Source organism: Lolium rigidum, chromosome 1, assembly GCF_022539505.1.
Source record: "Lolium rigidum isolate FL_2022 chromosome 1, APGP_CSIRO_Lrig_0.1, whole genome shotgun sequence".
NCBI classification, from domain to species: domain Eukaryota; kingdom Viridiplantae; phylum Streptophyta; class Magnoliopsida; order Poales; family Poaceae; genus Lolium; species Lolium rigidum.
In genome coordinates this window covers 315,305,406-315,312,337 of record NC_061508.1, presented here as the reverse complement: position 1 = coordinate 315,312,337, position 6,932 = coordinate 315,305,406, and the positions used below count along the sequence as shown (strand labels likewise).

The 6,932-nt window shown below is 37.3% G+C and overlaps 1 long non-coding RNA gene across 1 annotated transcript; it reads right to left on the bottom strand.

Annotated features, from left to right (window-relative positions):
• Window positions 1-458: 458 nt before the first annotated feature.
• LOC124684199 lies at window positions 459-2,383 on the bottom strand. Its single transcript, XR_006996939.1, has 3 exons — window positions 2,217-2,383; window positions 1,933-2,118; window positions 459-506 (listed from the first exon to the last, which is right to left on the bottom strand). It is a non-coding gene; the product is annotated as an uncharacterized LOC124684199 (long non-coding RNA).
• Between the last annotated feature and the right edge of the window lie 4,549 nt (window positions 2,384-6,932).

Below are 6,932 nucleotides of genomic sequence, written 5' to 3'. Positions count from 1 at the left end.
GAGTCATGTCGCGCTGAGTAGCCACTCAACATTTGCGCACCCTCAGGCGAAGACAACCACAATGTGGCCCTGAGTAGCCACGTACCCTCAGGCGATGACAACCACAATGTGGCCCTGAGTAGCCACGTACCCTCAGGCGACGACAACCACAAGGTGGCCCTGAGTAGCCGCCCACCAAGCAATTCCAAATCCACCCAGGTGTTTCATTAAGGTTGTTAATTTTTAAATTTTCAAACATTCTCATTCGACAAAGAAACAACACTTGGCATTTGATCTTGCAGGCAAGAGTAAAGCATCCTAGCAATAGGTTCAGGAGTAGCTACACACTACTAGGGTTTGCTACGCACAGCATAATACTTTACTTTTGAAATCAAATCCTACCATGCGTACTAGGTTTCAAAACACTAATGCATAAATAAAATAGATAGGATTTGAATGTCACTTGCCTTTTCGGTAATTGAAGATCGTTCACTTCTCTCAGCAAAACACGTCGCTCTTCACACAAACTATAAGATAAAAAAATAGCACATAAACACACCATTCATACAACAACAAAATCAAGCAAGGAAAACAACAAGTTATTATTTATTTTATTTTAGTCATCGGATAAAGAAGATATGGCATGAGGCAAGGCTTGCAAGGTTTGGCTTTGATAAGTGGGATTTGAATATATTAAAGATTCACGGATTTAGGGATTTGGGTATTGGATTTAAGTGGCAGAAAGAATACTCAGGTTAGGGCGAGACAAGACTTACACAATTTGCCATTTGTAAATTGAGTAAATATTTTCAAGGTAGGAAGGAATATAAGGTTTGTAGAATTATCTTAACAGGATAGATATGGATGATAGGGGTAGATAGTGCTAAGGATCATTTTGATTTAAGATCTTACTGAAGTAATCTTATTTTTAAGTTATGATCTTGGAGACAAGTGAGAAATTAAGATGAAGTGATTTACAGATGTAGTATTTACTTTAAACTTCATCTATCACATAGATGAACAATATAGGAGAAATGATATGAGACATGGCTATGTCAAGGTTGGTATTGATAGGTGATCCAGAGATGAAATGGATATTCACTGGTTTGACAATATGATCATTTGTGTGGACTAACTCATCACAACAATTACACATGTGAAAATGGGAACATAGTTCCACTCGTATAACACAAATAAAGTGTGAGCTAGGCCATCATGGTTTGGGTAGATATGATATTGGAGAAAGAATTAAATGACCAAGTGGTTCTGATGGATGGGTATGATCATTGGGATTATTTTGGCTAAATGAACTATGTCGAAGCCAGTCATAAGACTACACTTTTCGCGAAAAGTTAATAGAATAAGATTTCCGGATGGAAGACCTTTCTACACGGAAGTTGTAGAGAATTCTATTACAAGCGTATCGCCAAAAGAATCTCTCGAAAAAAGTTTGTAGGATTTATTTTATAGATAATGCTGCGGATCAAAGGGATACAGCGAAAACAAAGCGTGTGAATCCGACAAGAAAAATGTCCAGAATGATCTAGGCATTTTACTGATTCCAACGGTATAAAGTTTGTTGAAAACCGGCGTGTGAAACTCAACGTATGAATTTTACAAAACTAGATAGAAGCGGTTAGAGTTCTAAAGGTGTCCGAAAAGTTGTTCGAACAAGTTACTCGGATGGGAAATCTTCCTATACAAAAGTTGTAGAAAATTTAATTACGAACTTAACGGAAGAACAACTATTCAAAACGGAACTCTAGATCTGCAGTTACGGAATTTCAAAGTTTTAACATTAGCTAGTACAAACTATAATCTGATCGATCGGTTGATGTGCGCATGTGAGGAACAGTTCGGACGTGACTGATCTGATGGACTATCTCGGACACTTGTTTAGCACAGCACTAATCTGAGTCGCGTAAAGGAGCGTGAACGGAAACAGCAACGTACCAGCGACCACAAAGCTGGTTACGAGTAAGATGATGGAGGCGGACTCAGTGTTCAGGCGGTCTCCAGGGTTCGGCGAGGCGTGGACTGAGTTCCATGATGATGAGGCGGATAGGTGAACGTGCTCTCCGGACTCCTCCTCATACGGACTGAACAGAAACTACTGCCGTCCTTGCCATGGATGATCACCTGCTGCATAATCGGATGGTATAAAGAAGAAGAAACAAGATGCGCTCGATTTAGGGGAGATGAATGAAAGAATTATCAGCGCATAAGTTCCTGTGTACCGGGCGAAATCGACAATGGCGTCACCACAGCGGTGGAGCTTCAACGCCAAAAATTCGGTCAGAGGAGGTACAGAGCTTGGGTGATTTTTGGGGAAGAGATGGAGTGAGGAGATGGGAAGCTCCAGACCGGTTAAACAGAGAGGGGAGAGAGTCAAGCGATGGGGAGCTCAAGAGGTGGTCTGGCCGTTGGGTTATGACTAATACATTCAATTTAAGGTGCAATGAAGTAGGATTTTAATCCCCTGAATTGGATTGTGGTTATGGGAAGTAATTCCAGAATTTAGAGCCAGGCGTTTTACTGTCTAGAACTGATGTAATCAAGATGGAGAAAGGAGATGCCATTGCAGTAATGCACATCTGGTGTACGTGAGAAAGGAGATGACGAGCTGTTGACTGGGTCGATTGGCCTAGATGGGCCAGCATATTTTGGTCAGCTCACTTGGATCGGTTTTCAAATGAAATCAAACAAAATTATATTTTTCTTGGAAAAGCTCAAAATATTGTTTTAGAACGTTAAGGAACAAATTTATTGTACATAGTAAAACTAAATAAATAATTTTATGCACTTTGGCCTATATGGCTAATTGTGCAATATTTTGCAAGTAGAATTTTCAGGGTTTTGTTTTCTCAAATAGAAAATCCTTTAAAGATTTGAAAACGTTGAAAATCAAAATATGTTTCATTTGAAAATATTTTGAAACCATAAGTCTTTGAAAACACCATTTTGAAAATTACTTTTAAATAACTTCAAAAAGTTTTAAATCCTTATGAAATTTCAATCAAGTTCCAATAATCAAGCATTAAATTTATTTTTATTTTACATTCCGAAATTTGGAATATTTCGGGATGTGACATCTTTGAAGAGAGTCGGCCAATAAAAACCTGATTGTAGAACCTTTTGCGCGGTTCTATCTCCGGCGTGATGTCCTCCATAAGCACTACCATGACATTTACTCAATATCTCTTGTTGTTCATATTCGGGAACACATCTTCGCAGAATACCATCCACTCCTTCTTTATATAAGTGTGGGTCATCCCAGAAATAATGCCTCAAGTCATAAAAGAATTTCCTCCTTTGCTGAGCTGAAAAGGTTGGAGGCAAATACTTGGAAACAATAAAGTTAGCATAATCAGCATACCAAGGACTGTCTCGCGAGCTCAACTTTATTACAGCCAATTGTTCATTTGGAAAACTATCATTAACAGGAACAGGATCATAAGCAATATTTTACATTCTAGAAAAATTATCAGCAACAGGATTATAAGCACCTTTCCTATCTACAATATGTAAATCAAATTCTTGCAACAGAAGTACCCATCTAATAAGCCTTGGCTTAGCATCTTTCTTTTGCATAAGGTATCTGATTGCAGCATGATCAGTATGTATAGTAACTTTTGAATCAACAATATAAGATCTAAACTTATCACAAGCAAAGACTACAGCTAACAATTCTTTTTCAGTAGTAGCATAATTTCTTTGAGCAGCATCAAGGGGTTTACTAGCATAATGAATAACATTCAATTTTTTATTTACTCGCTGTCCAAGAACAGCGCCTACAGCAAAATCACTAGCATCACACATAATTTCAAATGGTAAGTTCCAATCAGGAGGTTCAACTATAGGAGCAGTTGTTAAGGCTTTCTTTAGAGTTTCAAAACCTTCCTTACAATCATCATCAAAAACAAAAGGTACATCTTTTTGAAGAAGATTAGTAAGAGGCTTTGAAATCTTGGAGAAATCTTTAATAAACCTCCTATAAAACCCAAGCATGACCAAGAACACTACGAATACCTTTAACATCCCTAGGATAGGGCATCTTCTCAATTGCTTCAACTTTAGCTCTATCAACTTCAATACCTCTCTCGGAGATTTTATGTCCCAATACAATTCCTTCATTAACCATAAAGTGGCATTTCTCCCAATTAAGAACAAGGTTAGTTTCTTCACATCTCTCGCAAAACTTTATCGAGGTTCCGCAAGCAATTATCAAAAGAATTCCCATAGACAGAAAAATCATCCATGAATACCTCTACAATACTCTCGCAAAAGCCATGAAAAATAGCAGACATGCATCTTTGAAAAGTAGCAGGAGCATTACATAAACCAAAAGGCATACGTCTATAAGCATAAGTTCCATAGGGACAAGTGAAAGTGGTTTTCTCTTGATCCTTAGTTTTAACGGCAATTTGTGAAAACCCAGAATAACCATCAAGAAAGCAAAAAATGAGTATTTTTAGATAACCTTTCTAACATTTGATCAATAAAAGGCAAAGGGTAATGATCTTTCTTGGTAACCTTATTAACTTTACGATAATCAATGCACATTCTATACCCTACAACTACTCTTTGAGGTATGAGCTCATCATTATCATTAGGCACAACAGTCATTCCTCCTTTCTTAGGAACACAATGCACATGACTAACTCATCTACTATCAGCAATAGGATATATAATACCAGCTTCAAGAAGTCTTAATACCTCATTTCTTACCACATCCTTCATCTTAGAAATTAGACGACGCTGAGGTTCAACAACAGGCTTCGCATCATCTTCCATATTAATGGCGTGTTGGCAAATAGAGGGAGAAATCCCCTTCAAGTCATCAAGAGTGTAGCCAATAGCACCTCGGTGCTTCTTCAATATTTCCAATAGCCTTTCTTCTTCAAACTCTGAAAGCTTAGAACTAATAATAACAGGATATATTTTCTTATCATCAATATGAGCATATTTAAGATTATCAGGCAATGGTTTTAAATCAAAGACAGGATCTTCCTTTGGTGGTGGTGTTGTACCCAGATCTTCCACCGGTAAATCATGCTTAAGAATAGGTTGGCGAAGAAAAATTTCATCAAGCTCATCTCTTTCTTCCTTAAAAACTTCACTCTCACTATTCTCCAAATGTTGCTACAAAGGATTATTAGGAGCAAGAACAATAGATGCACACTGTTCAACTTTAAAATCATTATTAGGCAAATCAGCTTTATAAGGAGTTTTGGTAAATTTAGAGAAGTTAAACTCATAAGATTCACCAGCAAATTTAGTCAAAATTTTCTCTTTCTTGCAATCTATAATAGCTCCATATGTATTTAGAAAAGGTCTACCAAAAATGATAGGACAATATTTACTAGCAGCAGAACCAAGTACCAAAAAGTCAGCAGGATATTTAATCTTACCGCATAGAACTTCCACATATCGAACAATACCAATTGGAGAAATAGTTTCTCTATTAGCCAGCCGAATAACCACATCAATATCTTCAAATTCACAAGAACCAATTTCATGCATAATCTCCGTGTAAAGCTCATAAGGAATAACACTAATACTTGCACCAATATCACATAAACTATAATAGCAATGATCACCAATTCTAACAGATAGCATAGGAACACTAGCTTGCTTGGACTTATTAGGATGTGAAACGATATTAGAGGCATCTTCACAGAAAATAATATGACCATCCTCCACATTTTCAGTCACAAGATCTTTAACTATTGCAACAAAGAGGTTCAACTTTTATTTGTTCTTCAGGTTCTATAGGTTTCTTTTCACTTTTATGAACCGCACTATATATAACAGAGTACTCCTTCATTTTAGCAGGGAAAGGAGTTTTTTCAATATAAGCTTCAGGAATAACATGATCAACAGTTTCAACTACAACGCATTTATTAATAGATGAATCAATTTTATCTTTATACGGTTCATGATACTTATCAAAATTCTTCTTAGGCAATTCATAATGAGAGGCAAAAGCTTTATAAAGATTTGCAGCAACTTGAGAATCCAGACCATAAGTAGCACTCATATTACGAAATTTATCAGTATCCATAAAAGCTTCAATGCATTTATAATCATAATTTATACCTGATTCTCTATCTTTGTCGTTCTCCCATCCTTCAGTATTTTCCTCGGATCCGATTAAGAAGGTCCCTTTTAAACTCTTCCTTGTTGCGCGTGAATGATCCGGAACAAGAAGTATCCAACAAGGTCTTGTCTTCAAAAGAAAGTCTTACATAGAAATTATCAATAATAACATTACCAGAAGCTCATGAATGGGGCATTTGAGCATTAAAGACTTCAATCTCCCCCATGCTTGGGCAATACTCTCTCCATCATGAGGCCAAAAATTATATATGCGGTTCCGATCCTTGTGAATTTCACTTGGAGGATAGAACTTAGAATAAAACCGGGGCACAATATCATTCGAGAATCCCCATTATCCAGTAATTTATACCAATGCGCCGCTTTACCAGACAACGATATAGAGAATAGTTTCTTCCTCACTTCATCCGTAGCAATACCTGCGCACTTGAATAAACCGTATAATTCATGCAAGAAAAGTAAATGATCTCCAGGGTGGACAGTTCCATCCCCTGTATAACGGTTATCCACTACACGTTCAATAATTTTCATAGGTATTTTGTATGGTATCTCTTCCTCACCTGGCGCCTCATCCACTACCTTTGCAGTAGTAGTAGATTTTCCAAATAAAAACTCAAGAGAAGATCTCTCCATAATGAATTATGGCAGCGAGCAGAAACAAAATCAGCACAAACAAGAGAGATTTCCCTTACCAATTCCACTTACCAATAGCGCTTCACTCCCGGCAACGGCGCCAGAAAATAGTCTTGATGACCCACAAGTATAGGGGGTGTATCGTAGTATCTTCGATAAGTAAGAATGTCGATCCCAACGAGGAGCAGAAGGTGTTGACAAGC